Source organism: Electrophorus electricus, chromosome 19 (genome assembly GCF_041902795.1).
Source record: "Electrophorus electricus isolate QZ-2024a chromosome 19, ASM4190279v1, whole genome shotgun sequence".
Lineage (NCBI taxonomy): Eukaryota > Metazoa > Chordata > Actinopteri > Gymnotiformes > Gymnotidae > Electrophorus > Electrophorus electricus.
The window spans coordinates 75,677-95,208 of record NC_137515.1 but is presented as its reverse complement, the minus strand read 5'-3'; the positions used below and the strand labels follow the sequence as shown (position 1 = coordinate 95,208).

General features: G+C 43.6%; 16 non-coding genes across 16 annotated transcripts; all 16 read left to right on the top strand.

The window, feature by feature from the left end:
- Positions 1–1,801: 1,801 nt before the first annotated feature.
- Positions 1,802–1,884, top strand: trnal-cag (transfer RNA leucine (anticodon CAG)). The gene has a single exon. It is a non-coding gene; the product is annotated as a tRNA-Leu (tRNA).
- An 81-nt stretch (positions 1,885–1,965) lies between these two features.
- On the top strand, positions 1,966–2,046 carry trnas-aga (transfer RNA serine (anticodon AGA)). Its single transcript has one exon. It is a non-coding gene; the product is annotated as a tRNA-Ser (tRNA).
- Positions 2,047–4,095: 2,049 nt separating this feature from the next.
- trnal-cag (transfer RNA leucine (anticodon CAG)) lies at positions 4,096–4,178 on the top strand. Its single transcript has one exon. It is a non-coding gene; the product is annotated as a tRNA-Leu (tRNA).
- An 81-nt stretch (positions 4,179–4,259) lies between these two features.
- trnas-aga (transfer RNA serine (anticodon AGA)) lies at positions 4,260–4,340 on the top strand. The gene has a single exon. It is a non-coding gene; the product is annotated as a tRNA-Ser (tRNA).
- Positions 4,341–6,390: 2,050 nt separating this feature from the next.
- Positions 6,391–6,473, top strand: trnal-cag (transfer RNA leucine (anticodon CAG)). The gene has a single exon. It is a non-coding gene; the product is annotated as a tRNA-Leu (tRNA).
- Positions 6,474–6,554: 81 nt separating this feature from the next.
- trnas-aga (transfer RNA serine (anticodon AGA)) lies at positions 6,555–6,635 on the top strand. Its single transcript has one exon. It is a non-coding gene; the product is annotated as a tRNA-Ser (tRNA).
- Positions 6,636–8,685: 2,050 nt separating this feature from the next.
- On the top strand, positions 8,686–8,768 carry trnal-cag (transfer RNA leucine (anticodon CAG)). The gene has a single exon. It is a non-coding gene; the product is annotated as a tRNA-Leu (tRNA).
- Positions 8,769–8,849: 81 nt separating this feature from the next.
- trnas-aga (transfer RNA serine (anticodon AGA)) lies at positions 8,850–8,930 on the top strand. Its single transcript has one exon. It is a non-coding gene; the product is annotated as a tRNA-Ser (tRNA).
- A 2,049-nt stretch (positions 8,931–10,979) lies between these two features.
- trnal-cag (transfer RNA leucine (anticodon CAG)) lies at positions 10,980–11,062 on the top strand. The gene has a single exon. It is a non-coding gene; the product is annotated as a tRNA-Leu (tRNA).
- Positions 11,063–11,143: 81 nt separating this feature from the next.
- On the top strand, positions 11,144–11,224 carry trnas-aga (transfer RNA serine (anticodon AGA)). The gene has a single exon. It is a non-coding gene; the product is annotated as a tRNA-Ser (tRNA).
- A 2,049-nt stretch (positions 11,225–13,273) lies between these two features.
- Positions 13,274–13,356, top strand: trnal-cag (transfer RNA leucine (anticodon CAG)). The gene has a single exon. It is a non-coding gene; the product is annotated as a tRNA-Leu (tRNA).
- An 81-nt stretch (positions 13,357–13,437) lies between these two features.
- Positions 13,438–13,518, top strand: trnas-aga (transfer RNA serine (anticodon AGA)). Its single transcript has one exon. It is a non-coding gene; the product is annotated as a tRNA-Ser (tRNA).
- A 2,049-nt stretch (positions 13,519–15,567) lies between these two features.
- On the top strand, positions 15,568–15,650 carry trnal-cag (transfer RNA leucine (anticodon CAG)). Its single transcript has one exon. It is a non-coding gene; the product is annotated as a tRNA-Leu (tRNA).
- An 81-nt stretch (positions 15,651–15,731) lies between these two features.
- Positions 15,732–15,812, top strand: trnas-aga (transfer RNA serine (anticodon AGA)). The gene has a single exon. It is a non-coding gene; the product is annotated as a tRNA-Ser (tRNA).
- Positions 15,813–17,861: 2,049 nt separating this feature from the next.
- On the top strand, positions 17,862–17,944 carry trnal-cag (transfer RNA leucine (anticodon CAG)). The gene has a single exon. It is a non-coding gene; the product is annotated as a tRNA-Leu (tRNA).
- An 81-nt stretch (positions 17,945–18,025) lies between these two features.
- trnas-aga (transfer RNA serine (anticodon AGA)) lies at positions 18,026–18,108 on the top strand. The gene has a single exon. It is a non-coding gene; the product is annotated as a tRNA-Ser (tRNA).
- Positions 18,109–19,532: the final 1,424 nt, after the last annotated feature.

The following is a 19,532-nucleotide window of genomic DNA, read 5'->3' as shown; positions in this document are numbered from 1 at the left end:
GTCCTGTAGTTCTTCCGCCCTACAGAATCTAGTTGCCTGCCTAATATAACTTGACTGTTACGTCACAGCCAGTCCTTCGATGTCATCTTTACATAGCCTTTGAAAAGAACACTCCTAAGGCCTGCACACCAGTGCTTGGACCTATCGGTACCAAACTCGCTGGCTCTAATCTAAGCCTTGACCAGATGGTGCACGGAGCTTTTCGTGGTGCTGCATCATTCGGCCTCAAGTTTTTTAGCCTCTGAAATACACATTGGAAATGACAGGGCAAAATGCACTTAAAAAAAAAAAAAAAAAAAACACGACCGCGAGGCCTGTGCATCAATGATTTCACTTAGCCACACCAAACTCAATGGCTTTAACCTATCCTTTGGACAGAGGGAGGTCATCGACTTTTAAAGCCCCATTCTTTAAAGTTGGACCTAGGGCGACCCGTTTCTCTTTAGACGTAGACATTGCTTTAAGGTGAGGGTTGCCGCTGTAAATTCCTAAAAACATAACAAGCCAATTTTGCACCAGGAGAGTTTCTTCTTAAACCCAATGTAGCGCAATTGTTAGATTTACTGCACTCTTTCAATTATTTTAGAGTAAACTATACTAAAGGTATTCTCTGTGGGACACTGGATCACCAGGAAAGGACTTGGGCACCATTGCTTGGTCTGAAGTTGAACTTCACTCAGCAAAATTAAACACAATCCTAAATGCTCTCACAGCAAGAAGAGTTTCAAGGTCAAGGTGGGCTTTTGCGCCAGTTGAACATAATAACTCTTGCACCCAAAGCTACTATCGCAAGCCTTAAATACCAAGCCTCTTAGTAGGGCAATCTAGTGCCATTTTCACTGGACACTCGTAAGAAGCAGAAGTCATTTATTTTGCTCATTTCATAAGGAGACAACGAAGCATGGTGCAGCGCAACTGTGGATCAGAAGTACGGATAAAGAACTCATCCAGCAGTTGAACCTGGGATCACTCACACCCTAAGCAAGAATCAGACACCTAGACCAACGAGCCCAGTTCCCGCAGCTTGCTTTGTTATTCTTTCGACGTTTGCCTCTTGTCCACATTCTGCTCAATTGGCATTATTGATTTGTTACAATTTTCCTTTGATCAATTTAGAGTTCATTTGATGACTTTATTGGCAAGAGATCAGCACGCTGTTTAAAAATGAGCTGTCCCAGAGAAAGGTCTCACTCCTGCTTCAAAATGTATACCATTTTCTTTTTTATTCCGTTGAAAGCGAAAGCTCGTCAGACGCTGGTATATAAATTTGAACACCTAGCGCGCTATGTAAAAATGAATAAAATGCTTTTCTTTTCCCAAATTCAAAAGCAAATGTTGAAATATTTCAAGGAAGGGGTATTATTCCTCATCTTTGATTCAACACTAAAATCAATGCAAAGCATGCTTGCAATACACTGAATTTGTATTGTGAGAATAAGACAGTTTTCAAAAATGATTCAACATCACACGGGCGCATCATTGCAGAGTAAGGAAAAGGCTTTATGCAAGTTCGCACGTCTGTCATAAAGAGTTTTAAAGTGTTTTGAAATATAGCCACTTGTGGGAACCTTACACAGTAACTCTGTGCTAATATTCGGAGTATGTAAATAACATGATAGCCTTACCCTCACATAAGATTTTTCCAGAACATGTGCACTGATAAGAATTGTTGATAAGTTTCTTGATCTGTAGCATGTTAGAGTTCTGTCAGTTTATGGACAACTCGGGCTCAAAGGCAGCGCTCATCATTGCATAAAAAGAGGGGGCGTGGTCTCGTGGTCCCCGCCACCCACGGAAGCGTGTCAGGATGGCCGAGCGGACCAAGGCGCTGCGTTCAGGTCGCAGTCTCGTCTAGAGGCGTGGGTTCGAATCCCACTTCTGACAAGCTTTTCTCACTCGACATTTCATGCGTTGCGTCGGTGCTCTTCAGCTTCAGAGCTGTGCAGTATCGACCTGCGGCACGTGGTAGTCATGGCCGAGAGGTTAAGGCGATGGACTAGAAATCCATTGGGTTTTCCCGCGCAGGTTCGAGTCCTGCTGACTACGTGAGTGTTCTCTGCTGTTCATGAGCTTTGAGTCTGCCTGCAAAACTGCCTTTCCTATCTGGGAGGGAGTCTAAGCCCTCTTCTCTCTCTGAGTTTCCATGTGTGGAGCTCTCTTATTTGTCCATCAAAGGCATGATCATTTCAGGCCTTTTCTATGCTGTGTTTCCACCGTAGCCGGCTTTCTTACTTCACCCAATTGTTACCAACAGGTGTATCTGTAATAGGTGATGAAGAACAACCCAGTTCTTGTCCTGTAGTTCTTCCGCCCTACAGAATCTAGTTGCCTGCCTAATATAACTTGACTGTTACGTCACAGCCAGTCCTTCGATGTCATCTTTACATAGCCTTTGAAAAGAACACTCCTAAGGCCTGCACACCAGTGCTTGGACCTATCGGTACCAAACTCGCTGGCTCTAATCTAAGCCTTGACCAGATGGTGCACGGAGCTTTTCGTGGTGCTGCATCATTCGGCCTCAAGTTTTTTAGCCTCTGAAATACACATTGGAAATGACAGGGCAAAATGCACTTAAAAAAAAAAAAAAAAAAAAACACGACCGCGAGGCCTGTGCATCAATGATTTCACTTAGCCACACCAAACTCAATGGCTTTAACCTATCCTTTGGACAGAGGGAGGTCATCGACTTTTAAAGCCCCATTCTTTAAAGTTGGACCTAGGGCGACCCGTTTCTCTTTAGACGTAGACATTGCTTTAAGGTGAGGGTTGCCGCTGTAAATTCCTAAAAACATAACAAGCCAATTTTGCACCAGGAGAGTTTCTTCTTAAACCCAATGTAGCGCAATTGTTAGATTTACTGCACTCTTTCAATTATTTTAGAGTAAACTATACTAAAGGTATTCTCTGTGGGACACTGGATCACCAGGAAAGAACTTGGGCACCATTGCTTGGTCTGAAGTTGAACTTCACTCAGCAAAATTAAACACAAACCTAAATGCTCTCACAGCAAGAAGAGTTTCAAGGTCAAGGTGGGCTTTTGCGCCAGTTGAACATAATAACTCTTGCACCCAAAGCTACTATCGCAAGCCTTAAATACCAAGCCTCTTAGTAGGGCAATCTAGTGCCATTTTCACTGGACACTCGTAAGAAGCAGAAGTCATTTATTTTGCTCATTTCATAAGGAGACAACGAAGCATGGTGCAGCGCAACTGTGGATCAGAAGTACGGATAAAGAGCTCATCCAGCAGTTGAACCTGGGATCACTCACACCCTAAGCAAGAATCAGACACCTAGACCAACGAGCCCAGTTCCCGCAGCTTGCTTTGTTATTCTTTCGACGTTTGCCTCTTGTCCACATTCTGCTCAATTGGCATTATTGATTTGTTACAATTTTCCTTTGATCAATTTAGAGTTCATTTGATGACTTTATTGGCAAGAGATCAGCACGCTGTTTAAAAATGAGCTGTCCCAGAGAAAGGTCTCACTCCTGCTTCAAAATGTATACCATTTTCTTTTTTATTCCGTTGAAAGCGAAAGCTCGTCAGACGCTGGTATATAAATTTGAACACCTAGCGCGCTATGTAAAAATGAATAAAATGCTTTTCTTTTCCCAAATTCAAAAGCAAATGTTGAAATATTTCAAGGAAGGGGTATTATTCCTCATCTTTGATTCAACACTAAAATCAATGCAAAGCATGCTTGCAATACACTGAATTTGTATTGTGAGAATGAGACAGTTTTCAAAAATGATTCAACATCACACGGGCGCATCATTGCAGAGTAAGGAAAAGGCTTTATGCAAGTTCGCACGTCTGTCATAAAGAGTTTTAAAGTGTTTTGAAATATAGCCACTTGTGGGAACCTTACACAGTAACTCTGTGCTAATATTCGGAGTATGTAAATAACATGATAGCCTTACCCTCACATAAGATTTTTCCAGAACATGTGCACTGATAAGAATTGTTGATAAGTTTCTTGATCTGTAGCATGTTAGAGTTCTGTCAGTTTATGGACAACTCGGGCTCAAAGGCAGCGCTCATCATTGCATAAAAAGAGGGGGCGTGGTCTCGTGGTCCCCGCCACCCACGGAAGCGTGTCAGGATGGCCGAGCGGACCAAGGCGCTGCGTTCAGGTCGCAGTCTCGTCTAGAGGCGTGGGTTCGAATCCAACTTCTGACAAGCTTTTCTCACTCGACATTTCATGCGTTGCGTCGGTGCTCTTCAGCTTCAGAGCTGTGCAGTATCGACCTGCGGCACGTGGTAGTCATGGCCGAGAGGTTAAGGCGATGGACTAGAAATCCATTGGGTTTTCCCGCGCAGGTTCGAGTCCTGCTGACTACGTGAGTGTTCTCTGCTGTTCATGAGCTTTGAGTCTGCCTGCAAAACTGCCTTTCCTATCTGGGAGGGAGTCTAAGCCCTCTTCTCTCTCTGAGTTTCCATGTGTGGAGCTCTCTTATTTGTCCATCAAAGGCATGATCATTTCAGGCCTTTGCTATGCTGTGTTTCCACCGTAGCCGGCTTTCTTACTTCACCCAATTGTTACCAACAGGTGTATCTGTAATAGGTGATGAAGAACAACCCAGTCCTTGTCCTGTAGTTCTTCCGCCCTACAGAATCTAGTTGCCTGCCTAATATAACTTGACTGTTACGTCACAGCCAGTCCTTCGATGTCATCTTTACATAGCCTTTGAAAAGAACACTCCTAAGGCCTGCACACCAGTGCTTGGACCTATCGGTACCAAACTCGCTGGCTCTAATCTAAGCCTTGACCAGATGGTGCACGGAGCTTTTCGTGGTGCTGCATCATTCGGCCTCAACTTTTTTAGCCTCTGAAATACACATTGGAAATGACAGGGCAAAATGCACTTAAAAAAAAAAAAAAAAAAAAAACACGACCGCGAGGCCTGTGCATCAATGATTTCACTTAGCCACACCAAACTCAATGGCTTTAACCTATCCTTTGGAAAGAGGGAGGTCATCGACTTTTAAAGCCCCATTCTTTAAAGTTGGACCTAGGGCGACCCGTTTCTCTTTAGACGTAGACATTGCTTTAAGGTGAGGGTTGCCGCTGTAAATTCCTAGAAACATAACAAGCCAATTTTGCACCAGGAGAGTTTCTTCTTAAACCCAATGTAGCGCAATTGTTAGATTTACTGCACTCTTTCAATTATTTTAGAGTAAACTATACTAAAGGTATTCTCTGTGGGACACTGGATCACCAGGAAAGGACTTGGGCACCATTGCTTGGTCTGAAGTTGAACTTCACTCAGCAAAATTAAACACAAACCTAAATGCTCTCACAGCAAGAAGAGTTTCAAGGTCAAGGTGGGCTTTTGCGCCAGTTGAACATAATAACTCTTGCACCCAAAGCTGCTATCGCAAGCCTTAAATACCAAGCCTCTTAGTAGGGCAATCTAGTGCCATTTTCACTGGACACTCGTAAGAAGCAGAAGTCATTTATTTTGCTCATTTCATAAGGAGACAACGAAGCATGGTGCAGCGCAACTGTGGATCAGAAGTACGGATAAAGAGCTCATCCAGCAGTTGAACCTGGGATCACTCACACCCTAAGCAAGAATCAGACACCTAGACCAACGAGCCCAGTTCCCGCAGCTTGCTTTGTTATTCTTTCGACGTTTGCCTCTTGTCCACATTCTGCTCAATTGGCATTATTGATTTGTTACAATTTTCCTTTGATCAATTTAGAGTTCATTTGATGACTTTATTGGCAAGAGATCAGCACGCTGTTTAAAAATGAGCTGTCCCAGAGAAAGGTCTCACTCCTGCTTCAAAATGTATACCATTTTCTTTTTTATTCCGTTGAAAGCGAAAGCTCGTCAGACGCTGGTATATAAATTTGAACACCTAGCGCGCTATGTAAAAATGAATAAAATGCTTTTCTTTTCCCAAATTCAAAAGCAAATGTTGAAATATTTCAAGGAAGGGGTATTATTCCTCATCTTTGATTCAACACTAAAATCAATGCAAAGCATGCTTGCAATACACTGAATTTGTATTGTGAGAATGAGACAGTTTTCAAAAATGATTCAACATCACACGGGCGCATCATTGCAGAGTAAGGAAAAGGCTTTATGCAAGTTCGCACGTCTGTCATAAAGAGTTTTAAAGTGTTTTGAAATATAGCCACTTGTGGGAACCTTACACAGTAACTCTGTGCTAATATTCGGAGTATGTAAATAACATGATAGCCTTACCCTCACATAAGATTTTTCCAGAACATGTGCACTGATAAGAATTGTTGATAAGTTTCTTGATCTGTAGCATGTTAGAGTTCTGTCAGTTTATGGACAACTCGGGCTCAAAGGCAGCGCTCATCATTGCATAAAAAGAGGGGGCGTGGTCTCGTGGTCCCCGCCACCCACGGAAGCGTGTCAGGATGGCCGAGCGGACCAAGGCGCTGCGTTCAGGTCGCAGTCTCGTCTAGAGGCGTGGGTTCGAATCCCACTTCTGACAAGCTTTTCTCACTCGACATTTCATGCGTTGCGTCGGTGCTCTTCAGCTTCAGAGCTGTGCAGTATCGACCTGCGGCACGTGGTAGTCATGGCCGAGAGGTTAAGGCGATGGACTAGAAATCCTTTGGGTTTTCCCGCGCAGGTTCGAGTCCTGCTGACTACGTGAGTGTTCTCTGCTGTTCATGAGCTTTGAGTCTGCCTGCAAAACTGCCTTTCCTATCTGGGAGGGAGTCTAAGCCCTCTTCTCTCTCTGAGTTTCCATGTGCGGAGCTCTCTTATTTGTCCATCAAAGGCATGATCATTTCAGGCCTTTGCTATGCTGTGTTTCCACCGTAGCCGGCTTTCTTACTTCACCCAATTGTTACCAACAGGTGTATCTGTAATAGGTGATGAAGAACAACCCAGTTCTTGTCCTGTAGTTCTTCCGCCCTACAGAATCTAGTTGCCTGCCTAATATAACTTGACTGTTACGTCACAGCCAGTCCTTCGATGTCATCTTTACATAGCCTTTGAAAAGAACACTCCTAAGGCCTGCACACCAGTGCTTGGACCTATCGGTACCAAACTCGCTGGCTCTAATCTAAGCCTTGACCAGATGGTGCACGGAGCTTTTCGTGGTGCTGCATCATTCGGCCTCAACTTTTTTAGCCTCTGAAATACACATTGGAAATGACAGGGCAAAATGCACTTAAAAAAAAAAAAAAAAAAAAAACACGACCGCGAGGCCTGTGCATCAATGATTTCACTTAGCCACACCAAACTCAATGGCTTTAACCTATCCTTTGGAAAGAGGGAGGTCATCGACTTTTAAAGCCCCATTCTTTAAAGTTGGACCTAGGGCGACCCGTTTCTCTTTAGACGTAGACATTGCTTTAAGGTGAGGGTTGCCGCTGTAAATTCCTAGAAACATAACAAGCCAATTTTGCACCAGGAGAGTTTCTTCTTAAACCCAATGTAGCGCAATTGTTAGATTTACTGCACTCTTTCAATTATTTTAGAGTAAACTATACTAAAGGTATTCTCTGTGGGACACTGGATCACCAGGAAAGGACTTGGGCACCATTGCTTGGTCTGAAGTTGAACTTCACTCAGCAAAATTAAACACAAACCTAAATGCTCTCACAGCAAGAAGAGTTTCAAGGTCAAGGTGGGCTTTTGCGCCAGTTGAACATAATAACTCTTGCACCCAAAGCTGCTATCGCAAGCCTTAAATACCAAGCCTCTTAGTAGGGCAATCTAGTGCCATTTTCACTGGACACTCGTAAGAAGCAGAAGTCATTTATTTTGCTCATTTCATAAGGAGACAACGAAGCATGGTGCAGCGCAACTGTGGATCAGAAGTACGGATAAAGAGCTCATCCAGCAGTTGAACCTGGGATCACTCACACCCTAAGCAAGAATCAGACACCTAGACCAACGAGCCCAGTTCCCGCAGCTTGCTTTGTTATTCTTTCGACGTTTGCCTCTTGTCCACATTCTGCTCAATTGGCATTATTGATTTGTTACAATTTTCCTTTGATCAATTTAGAGTTCATTTGATGACTTTATTGGCAAGAGATCAGCACGCTGTTTAAAAATGAGCTGTCCCAGAGAAAGGTCTCACTCCTGCTTCAAAATGTATACCATTTTCTTTTTTATTCCGTTGAAAGCGAAAGCTCGTCAGACGCTGGTATATAAATTTGAACACCTAGCGCGCTATGTAAAAATGAATAAAATGCTTTTCTTTTCCCAAATTCAAAAGCAAATGTTGAAATATTTCAAGGAAGGGGTATTATTCCTCATCTTTGATTCAACACTAAAATCAATGCAAAGCATGCTTGCAATACACTGAATTTGTATTGTGAGAATGAGACAGTTTTCAAAAATGATTCAACATCACACGGGCGCATCATTGCAGAGTAAGGAAAAGGCTTTATGCAAGTTCGCACGTCTGTCATAAAGAGTTTTAAAGTGTTTTGAAATATAGCCACTTGTGGGAACCTTACACAGTAACTCTGTGCTAATATTCGGAGTATGTAAATAACATGATAGCCTTACCCTCACATAAGATTTTTCCAGAACATGTGCACTGATAAGAATTGTTGATAAGTTTCTTGATCTGTAGCATGTTAGAGTTCTGTCAGTTTATGGACAACTCGGGCTCAAAGGCAGCGCTCATCATTGCATAAAAAGAGGGGGCGTGGTCTCGTGGTCCCCGCCACCCACAGAAGCGTGTCAGGATGGCCGAGCGGACCAAGGCGCTGCGTTCAGGTCGCAGTCTCGTCTAGAGGCGTGGGTTCGAATCCCACTTCTGACAAGCTTTTCTCACTCGACATTTCATGCGTTGCGTCGGTGCTCTTCAGCTTCAGAGCTGTGCAGTATCGACCTGCGGCACGTGGTAGTCATGGCCGAGAGGTTAAGGCGATGGACTAGAAATCCATTGGGTTTTCCCGCGCAGGTTCGAGTCCTGCTGACTACGTGAGTGTTCTCTGCTGTTCATGAGCTTTGAGTCTGCCTGCAAAACTGCCTTTCCTATCTGGGAGGGAGTCTAAGCCCTCTTCTCTCTCTGAGTTTCCATGTGCGGAGCTCTCTTATTTGTCCATCAAAGGCATGATCATTTCAGGCCTTTGCTATGCTGTGTTTCCACCGTAGCCGGCTTTCTTACTTCACCCAATTGTTACCAACAGGTGTATCTGTAATAGGTGATGAAGAACAACCCAGTTCTTGTCCTGTAGTTCTTCCGCCCTACAGAATCTAGTTGCCTGCCTAATATAACTTGACTGTTACGTCACAGCCAGTCCTTCGATGTCATCTTTACATAGCCTTTGAAAAGAACACTCCTAAGGCCTGCACACCAGTGCTTGGACCTATCGGTACCAAACTCGCTGGCTCTAATCTAAGCCTTGACCAGATGGTGCACGGAGCTTTTCGTGGTGCTGCATCATTCGGCCTCAAGTTTTTTAGCCTCTGAAATACACATTGGAAATGACAGGGCAAAATGCACTTAAAAAAAAAAAAAAAAAAAAACACGACCGCGAGGCCTGTGCATCAATGATTTCACTTAGCCACACCAAACTCAATGGCTTTAACCTATCCTTTGGACAGAGGGAGGTCATCGACTTTTAAAGCCCCATTCTTTAAAGTTGGACCTAGGGCGACCCGTTTCTCTTTAGACGTAGACATTGCTTTAAGGTGAGGGTTGCCGCTGTAAATTCCTAAAAACATAACAAGCCAATTTTGCACCAGGAGAGTTTCTTCTTAAACCCAATGTAGCGCAATTGTTAGATTTACTGCACTCTTTCAATTATTTTAGAGTAAACTATACTAAAGGTATTCTCTGTGGGACACTGGATCACCAGGAAAGGACTTGGGCACCATTGCTTGGTCTGAAGTTGAACTTCACTCAGCAAAATTAAACACAAACCTAAATGCTCTCACAGCAAGAAGAGTTTCAAGGTCAAGATGGGCTTTTGCGCCAGTTGAACATAATAACTCTTGCACCCAAAGCTGCTATCGCAAGCCTTAAATACCAAGCCTCTTAGTAGGGCAATCTAGTGCCATTTTCACTGGACACTCGTAAGAAGCAGAAGTCATTTATTTTGCTCATTTCATAAGGAGACAACGAAGCATGGTGCAGCGCAACTGTGGATCAGAAGTTCGGATAAAGAGCTCATCCAGCAATTGAACCTGGGATCACTCACACCCTAAGCAAGAATCAGACACCTAGACCAACGAGCCCAGTTCCCGCAGCTTGCTTTGTTATTCTTTCGACGTTTGCCTCTTGTCCACATTCTGCTCAATTGGCATTATTGATTTGTTACAATTTTCCTTTGATCAATTTAGAGTTCATTTGATGACTTTATTGGCAAGAGATCAGCACGCTGTTTAAAAATGAGCTGTCCCAGAGAAAGGTCTCACTCCTGCTTCAAAATGTATACCATTTTCTTTTTTATTCCGTTGAAAGCGAAAGCTCGTCAGACGCTGGTATATAAATTTGAACACCTAGCGCGCTATGTAAAAATGAATAAAATGCTTTTCTTTTCCCAAATTCAAAAGCAAATGTTGAAATATTTCAAGGAAGGGGTATTATTCCTCATCTTTGATTCAACACTAAAATCAATGCAAAGCATGCTTGCAATACACTGAATTTGTATTGTGAGAATGAGACAGTTTTCAAAAATGATTCAACATCACACGGGCGCATCATTGCAGAGTAAGGAAAAGGCTTTATGCAAGTTCGCACGTCTGTCATAAAGAGTTTTAAAGTGTTTTGAAATATAGCCACTTGTGGGAACCTTACACAGTAACTCTGTGCTAATATTCGGAGTATGTAAATAACATGATAGCCTTACCCTCACATAAGATTTTTCCAGAACATGTGCACTGATAAGAATTGTTGATAAGTTTCTTGATCTGTAGCATGTTAGAGTTCTGTCAGTTTATGGACAACTCGGGCTCAAAGGCAGCGCTCATCATTGCATAAAAAGAGGGGGCGTGGTCTCGTGGTCCCCGCCACCCACGGAAGCGTGTCAGGATGGCCGAGCGGACCAAGGCGCTGCGTTCAGGTCGCAGTCTCGTCTAGAGGCGTGGGTTCGAATCCCACTTCTGACAAGCTCTTCTCACTCGACATTTCATGCGTTGCGTCGGTGCTCTTCAGCTTCAGAGCTGTGCAGTATCGACCTGCGGCACGTGGTAGTCATGGCCGAGAGGTTAAGGCGATGGACTAGAAATCCATTGGGTTTTCCCGCGCAGGTTCGAGTCCTGCTGATTACGTGAGTGTTCTCTGCTGTTCATGAGCTTTGAGTCTGCCTGCAAAACTGCCTTTCCTATCTGGGAGGGAGTCTAAGCCCTCTTCTCTCTCTGAGTTTCCATGTGCGGAGCTCTCTTATTTGTCCATCAAAGGCATGATCATTTCAGGCCTTTGCTATGCTGTGTTTCCACCGTAGCCGGCTTTCTTACTTCACCCAATTGTTACCAACAGGTGTATCTGTAATAGGTGATGAAGAACAACCCAGTTCTTGTCCTGTAGTTCTTCCGCCCTACAGAATCTAGTTGCCTGCCTAATATAACTTGACTGTTACGTCACAGCCAGTCCTTCGATGTCATCTTTACATAGCCTTTGAAAAGAACACTCCTAAGGCCTGCACACCAGTGCTTGGACCTATCGGTACCAAACTCGCTGGCTCTAATCTAAGCCTTGACCAGATGGTGCACGGAGCTTTTCGTGGTGCTGCATCATTCGGCCTCAAGTTTTTTAGCCTCTGAAATACACATTGGAAATGACAGGGCAAAATGCACTTAAAAAAAAAAAAAAAAAAAAACACGACCGCGAGGCCTGTGCATCAATGATTTCACTTAGCCACACCAAACTCAATGGCTTTAACCTATCCTTTGGACAGAGGGAGGTCATCGACTTTTAAAGCCCCATTCTTTAAAGTTGGACCTAGGGCGACCCGTTTCTCTTTAGACGTAGACATTGCTTTAAGGTGAGGGTTGCCGCTGTAAATTCCTAAAAACATAACAAGCCAATTTTGCACCAGGAGAGTTTCTTCTTAAACCCAATGTAGCGCAATTGTTAGATTTACTGCACTCTTTCAATTATTTTAGAGTAAACTATACTAAAGGTATTCTCTGTGGGACACTGGATCACCAGGAAAGGACTTGGGCACCATTGCTTGGTCTGAAGTTGAACTTCACTCAGCAAAATTAAACACAAACCTAAATGCTCTCACAGCAAGAAGAGTTTCAAGGTCAAGGTGGGCTTTTGCGCCAGTTGAACATAATAACTCTTGCACCCAAAGCTGCTATCGCAAGCCTTAAATACCAAGCCTCTTAGTAGGGCAATCTAGTGCCATTTTCACTGGACACTCGTAAGAAGCAGAAGTCATTTATTTTGCTCATTTCATAAGGAGACAACGAAGCATGGTGCAGCGCAACTGTGGATCAGAAGTTCGGATAAAGAGCTCATCCAGCAATTGAACCTGGGATCACTCACACCCTAAGCAAGAATCAGACACCTAGACCAACGAGCCCAGTTCCCGCAGCTTGCTTTGTTATTCTTTCGACGTTTGCCTCTTGTCCACATTCTGCTCAATTGGCATTATTGATTTGTTACAATTTTCCTTTGATCAATTTAGAGTTCATTTGATGACTTTATTGGCAAGAGATCAGCACGCTGTTTAAAAATGAGCTGTCCCAGAGAAAGGTCTCACTCCTGCTTCAAAATGTATACCATTTTCTTTTTTATTCCGTTGAAAGCGAAAGCTCGTCAGACGCTGGTATATAAATTTGAACACCTAGCGCGCTATGTAAAAATGAATAAAATGCTTTTCTTTTCCCAAATTCAAAAGCAAATGTTGAAATATTTCAAGGAAGGGGTATTATTCCTCATCTTTGATTCAACACTAAAATCAATGCAAAGCATGCTTGCAATACACTGAATTTGTATTGTGAGAATGAGACAGTTTTCAAAAATGATTCAACATCACACGGGCGCATCATTGCAGAGTAAGGAAAAGGCTTTATGCAAGTTCGCACGTCTGTCATAAAGAGTTTTAAAGTGTTTTGAAATATAGCCACTTGTGGGAACCTTACACAGTAACTCTGTGCTAATATTCGGAGTATGTAAATAACATGATAGCCTTACCCTCACATAAGATTTTTCCAGAACATGTGCACTGATAAGAATTGTTGATAAGTTTCTTGATCTGTAGCATGTTAGAGTTCTGTCAGTTTATGGACAACTCGGGCTCAAAGGCAGCGCTCATCATTGCATAAAAAGAGGGGGCGTGGTCTCATGGTCCCCGCCACCCACGGAAGCGTGTCGGGATGGCCGAGCGGACCAAGGCGCTGCGTTCAGGTCGCAGTCTCGTCTAGAGGCGTGGGTTCGAATCCAACTTCTGACAAGCTTTTCTCACTCGACATTTCATGCGTTGCGTCGGTGCTCTTCAGCTTCAGAGCTGTGCAGTATCGACCTGCGGCACGTGGTAGTCATGGCCGAGAGGTTAAGGCGATGGACTAGAAATCCATTGGGTTTTCCCGCGCAGGTTCGAGTCCTGCTGACTACGTGAGTGTTCTCTGCTGTTCATGAGCTTTGAGTCTGCCTGCAAAACTGCCTTTCCTATCTGGGAGGGAGTCTAAGCCCTCTTCTCTCTCTGAGTTTCCATGTGCGGAGCTCTCTTATTTGTCCATCAAAGGCATGATCATTTCAGGCCTTTGCTATGCTGTGTTTCCACCGTAGCCGGCTTTCTTACTTCACCCAATTGTTACCAACAGGTGTATCTGTAATAGGTGATGAAGAACAACCCAGTTCTTGTCCTGTAGTTCTTCCGCCCTACAGAATCTAGTTGCCTGCCTAATATAACTTGACTGTTACGTCACAGCCAGTCCTTCGATGTCATCTTTACATAGCCTTTGAAAAGAACACTCCTAAGGCCTGCACACCAGTGCTTGGACCTATCGGTACCAAACTCGCTGGCTCTAATCTAAGCCTTGACCAGATGGTGCACGGAGCTTTTCGTGGTGCTGCATCATTCGGCCTCAAGTTTTTTAGCCTCTGAAATACACATTGGAAATGACAGGGCAAAATGCACTTAAAAAAAAAACAAAAAAAAAACACGACCGCGAGGCCTGTGCATCAATGATTTCACTTAGCCACACCAAACTCAATGGCTTTAACCTATCCTTTGGACAGAGGGAGGTCATCGACTTTTAAAGCCCCATTCTTTAAAGTTGGACCTAGGGCGACCCGTTTCTCTTTAGACGTAGACATTGCTTTAAGGTGAGGGTTGCCGCTGTAAATTCCTAAAAACATAACAAGCCAATTTTGCACCAGGAGAGTTTCTTCTTAAACCCAATGTAGCGCAATTGTTAGATTTACTGCACTCTTTCAATTATTTTAGAGTAAACTATACTAAAGGTATTCTCTGTGGGACACTGGATCACCAGGAAAGGACTTGGGCACCATTGCTTGGTCTGAAGTTGAACTTCACTCAGCAAAATTAAACACAAACCTAAATGCTCTCACAGCAAGAAGAGTTTCAAGGTCAAGGTGGGCTTTTGCGCCAGTTGAACATAATAACTCTTGCACCCAAAGCTGCTATCGCAAGCCTTAAATACCAAGCCTCTTAGTAGGGCAATCTAGTGCCATTTTCACTGGACACTCGTAAGAAGCAGAAGTCATTTATTTTGCTCATTTCATAAGGAGACAACGAAGCATGGTGCAGCGCAACTGTGGATCAGAAGTACGGATAAAGAGCTCATCCAGCAGTTGAACCTGGGATCACTCACACCCTAAGCAAGAATCAGACACCTAGACCAACGAGCCCAGTTCCCGCAGCTTGCTTTGTTATTCTTTCGACGTTTGCCTCTTGTCCACATTCTGCTCAATTGGCATTATTGATTTGTTACAATTTTCCTTTGATCAATTTAGAGTTCATTTGATGACTTTATTGGCAAGAGATCAGCACGCTGTTTAAAAATGAGCTGTCCCAGAGAAAGGTCTCACTCCTGCTTCAAAATGTATACCATTTTCTTTTTTATTCCGTTGAAAGCGAAAGCTCGTCAGACGCTGGTATATAAATTTGAACACCTAGCGCGCTATGTAAAAATGAATAAAATGCTTTTCTTTTCCCAAATTCAAAAGCAAATGTTGAAATATTTCAAGGAAGGGGTATTATTCCTCATCTTTGATTCAACACTAAAATCAATGCAAAGCATGCTTGCAATACACTGAATTTGTATTGTGAGAATGAGACAGTTTTCAAAAATGATTCAACATCACACGGGCGCATCATTGCAGAGTAAGGAAAAGGCTTTATGCAAGTTCGCACGTCTGTCATAAAGAGTTTTAAAGTGTTTTGAAATATAGCCACTTGTGGGAACCTTACACAGTAACTCTGTGCTAATATTCGGAGTATGTAAATAACATGATAGCCTTACCCTCACATAAGATTTTTCCAGAACATGTGCACTGATAAGAATTGTTGATAAGTTTCTTGATCTGTAGCATGTTAGAGTTCTGTCAGTTTATGGACAACTCGGGCTCAAAGGCAGCGCTCATCATTGCATAAAAAGAGGGGGCGTGGTCTCGTGGTCCCCGCCACCCACGGAAGCGTGTCAGGATGGCCGAGCGGACCAAGGCGCTGCGTTCAGGTCGCAGTCTCGTCTAGAGGCGTGGGTTCGAATCCCACTTCTGACAAGCTCTTCTCACTCGACATTTCATGCGTTGTGTCGGTGCTCTTCAGCTTCAGAGCTGTGCAGTATCGACCTGCGGCACGTGGTAGTCATGGCCGAGAGGTTAAGGCGATGGACTAGAAATCCATTGGGTTTTCCCGCGCAGGTTCGAGTCCTGCTGATTACGTGAGTGTTCTCTGCTGTTCATGAGCTTTGAGTCTGCCTGCAAAACTGCCTTTCCTATCTGGGAGGGAGTCTAAGCCCTCTTCTCTCTCTGAGTTTCCATGTGCGGAGCTCTCTTATTTGTCCATCAAAGGCATGATCATTTCAGGCCTTTGCTATGCTGTGTTTCCACCGTAGCCGGCTTTCTTACTTCACCCAATTGTTACCAACAGGTGTATCTGTAATAGGTGATGAAGAACAACCCAGTTCTTGTCCTGTAGTTCTTCCGCCCTACAGAATCTAGTTGCCTGCCTAATATAACTTGACTGTTACGTCACAGCCAGTCCTTCGATGTCATCTTTACATAGCCTTTGAAAAGAACACTCCTAAGGCCTGCACACCAGTGCTTGGACCTATCGGTACCAAACTCGCTGGCTCTAATCTAAGCCTTGACCAGATGGTGCACGGAGCTTTTCGTGGTGCTGCATCATTCGGCCTCAAGTTTTTTAGCCTCTGAAATACACATTGGAAATGACAGGGCAAAATGCACTTAAAAAAAAAACAAAAAAAAAACACGACCGCGAGGCCTGTGCATCAATGATTTCACTTAGCCACACCAAACTCAATGGCTTTAACCTATCCTTTGGACAGAGGGAGGTCATCGACTTTTAAAGCCCCATTCTTTAAAGTTGGACCTAGGGCGACCCGTTTCTCTTTAGACGTAGACATTGCTTTAAGGTGAGGGTTGCCGCTGTAAATTCCTAAAAACATAACAAGCCAATTTTGCACCAGGAGAGTTTCTTCTTAAACCCAATGTAGCGCAATTGTTAGATTTACTGCACTCTTTCAATTATTTTAGAGTAAACTATACTAAAGGTATTCTCTGTGGGACACTGGATCACCAGGAAAGGACTTGGGCACCATTGCTTGGTCTGAAGTTGAACTTCACTCAGCAAAATTAAACACAAACCTAAATGCTCTCACAGCAAGAAGAGTTTCAAGGTCAAGGTGGGCTTTTGCGCCAGTTGAACATAATAACTCTTGCACCCAAAGCTACTATCGCAAGCCTTAAATACCAAGCCTCTTAGTAGGGCAATCTAGTGCCATTTTCACTGGACACTCGTAAGAAGCAGAAGTCATTTATTTTGCTCATTTCATAAGGAGACAACGAAGCATGGTGCAGCGCAACTGTGGATCAGAAGTACGGATAAAGAGCTCATCCAGCAGTTGAACCTGGGATCACTCACACCCTAAGCAAGAATCAGACACCTAGACCAACGAGCCCAGTTCCCGCAGCTTGCTTTGTTATTCTTTCGACGTTTGCCTCTTGTCCACATTCTGCTCAATTGGCATTATTGATTTGTTACAATTTTCCTTTGATCAATTTAGAGTTCATTTGATGACTTTATTGGCAAGAGATCAGCACGCTGTTTAAAAATGAGCTGTCCCAGAGAAAGGTCTCACTCCTGCTTCAAAATGTATACCATTTTCTTTTTTATTCCGTTGAAAGCGAAAGCTCGTCAGACGCTGGTATATAAATTTGAACACCTAGCGCGCTATGTAAAAATGAATAAAATGCTTTTCTTTTCCCAAATTCAAAAGCAAATGTTGAAATATTTCAAGGAAGGGGTATTATTCCTCATCTTTGATTCAACACTAAAATCAATGCAAAGCATGCTTGCAATACACTGAATTTGTATTGTGAGAATGAGACAGTTTTCAAAAATGATTCAACATCACACGGGCGCATCATTGCAGAGTAAGGAAAAGGCTTTATGCAAGTTCGCACGTCTGTCATAAAGAGTTTTAAAGTGTTTTGAAATATAGCCACTTGTGGGAACCTTACACAGTAACTCTGTGCTAATATTCGGAGTATGTAAATAACATGATAGCCTTACCCTCACATAAGATTTTTCCAGAACATGTGCACTGATAAGAATTGTTGATAAGTTTCTTGATCTGTAGCATGTTAGAGTTCTGTCAGTTTATGGACAACTCGGGCTCAAAGGCAGCGCTCATCATTGCATAAAAAGAGGGGGCGTGGTCTCGTGGTCCCCGCCACCCACGGAAGCGTGTCAGGATGGCCGAGCGGACCAAGGCGCTGCGTTCAGGTCGCAGTCTCGTCTAGAGGCGTGGGTTCGAATCCCACTTCTGACAAGCTTTTCTCACTCGACATTTCATGCGTTGCGTCGGTGCTCTTCAGCTTCAGAGCTGTGCAGTATCGACCTGCGGCACGTGGTAGTCATGGCCGAGAGGTTAAGGCGATGGACTAGAAATCCATTGGGTTTTCCCGCGCAGGTTTTCGAGTCCTGCTGACTACGTGAGTGTTCTCTGCTGTTCATGAGCTTTGAGTCTGCCTGCAAAACTGCCTTTCCTATCTGGGAGGGAGTCTAAGCCCTCTTCTCTCTCTGAGTTTCCATGTGCGGAGCTCTCTTATTTGTCCATCAAAGGCATGATCATTTCAGGCCTTTGCTATGCTGTGTTTCCACCGTAGCCGGCTTTCTTACTTCACCCAATTGTTACCAACAGGTGTATCTGTAATAGGTGATGAAGAACAACCCAGTTCTTGTCCTGTAGTTCTTCCGCCCTACAGAATCTAGTTGCCTGCCTAATATAACTTGACTGTTACGTCACAGCCAGTCCTTCGATGTCATCTTTACATAGCCTTTGAAAAGAACACTCCTAAGGCCTGCACACCAGTGCTTGGACCTATCGGTACCAAACTCGCTGGCTCTAATCTAAGCCTTGACCAGATGGTGCACGGAGCTTTTCGTGGTGCTGCATCATTCGGCCTCAAGTTTTTTAGCCTCTGAAATACACATTGGAAATGACAGGGCAAAATGCACTTAAAAAAAAAAAAAAAAAAAAACACGACCGCGAGGCCTGTGCATCAATGATTTCACTTAGCCACACCAAACTCAATGGCTTTAACCTATCCTTTGGACAGAGGGAGGTCATCGACTTTTAAAGCCCCATTCTTTAAAGTTGGACCTAGGGCGACCCGTTTCTCTTTAGACGTAGACATTGCTTTAAGGTGAGGGTTGCCGCTGTAAATTCCTAAAAACATAACAAGCCAATTTTGCACCAGGAGAGTTTCTTCTTAAACCCAATGTAGCGCAATTGTTAGATTTACTGCACTCTTTCAATTATTTTAGAGTAAACTATACTAAAGGTATTCTCTGTGGGACACTGGATCACCAGGAAAGGACTTGGGCACCATTGCTTGGTCTGAAGTTGAACTTCACTCAGCAAAATTAAACACAAACCTAAATGCTCTCACAGCAAGAAGAGTTTCAAGGTCAAGGTGGGCTTTTGCGCCAGTTGAACATAATAACTCTTGCACCCAAAGCTGCTATCGCAAGCCTTAAATACCAAGCCTCTTAGTAGGGCAATCTAGTGCCATTTTCACTGGACACTCGTAAGAAGCAGAAGTCATTTATTTTGCTCATTTCATAAGGAGACAACGAAGCATGGTGCAGCGCAACTGTGGATCAGAAGTTCGGATAAAGAGCTCATCCAGCAATTGAACCTGGGATCACTCACACCCTAAGCAAGAATCAGACACCTAGACCAACGAGCCCAGTTCCCGCAGCTTGCTTTGTTATTCTTTCGACGTTTGCCTCTTGTCCACATTCTGCTCAATTGGCATTATTGATTTGTTACAATTTTCCTTTGATCAATTTAGAGTTCATTTGATGACTTTATTGGCAAGAGATCAGCACGCTGTTTAAAAATGAGCTGTCCC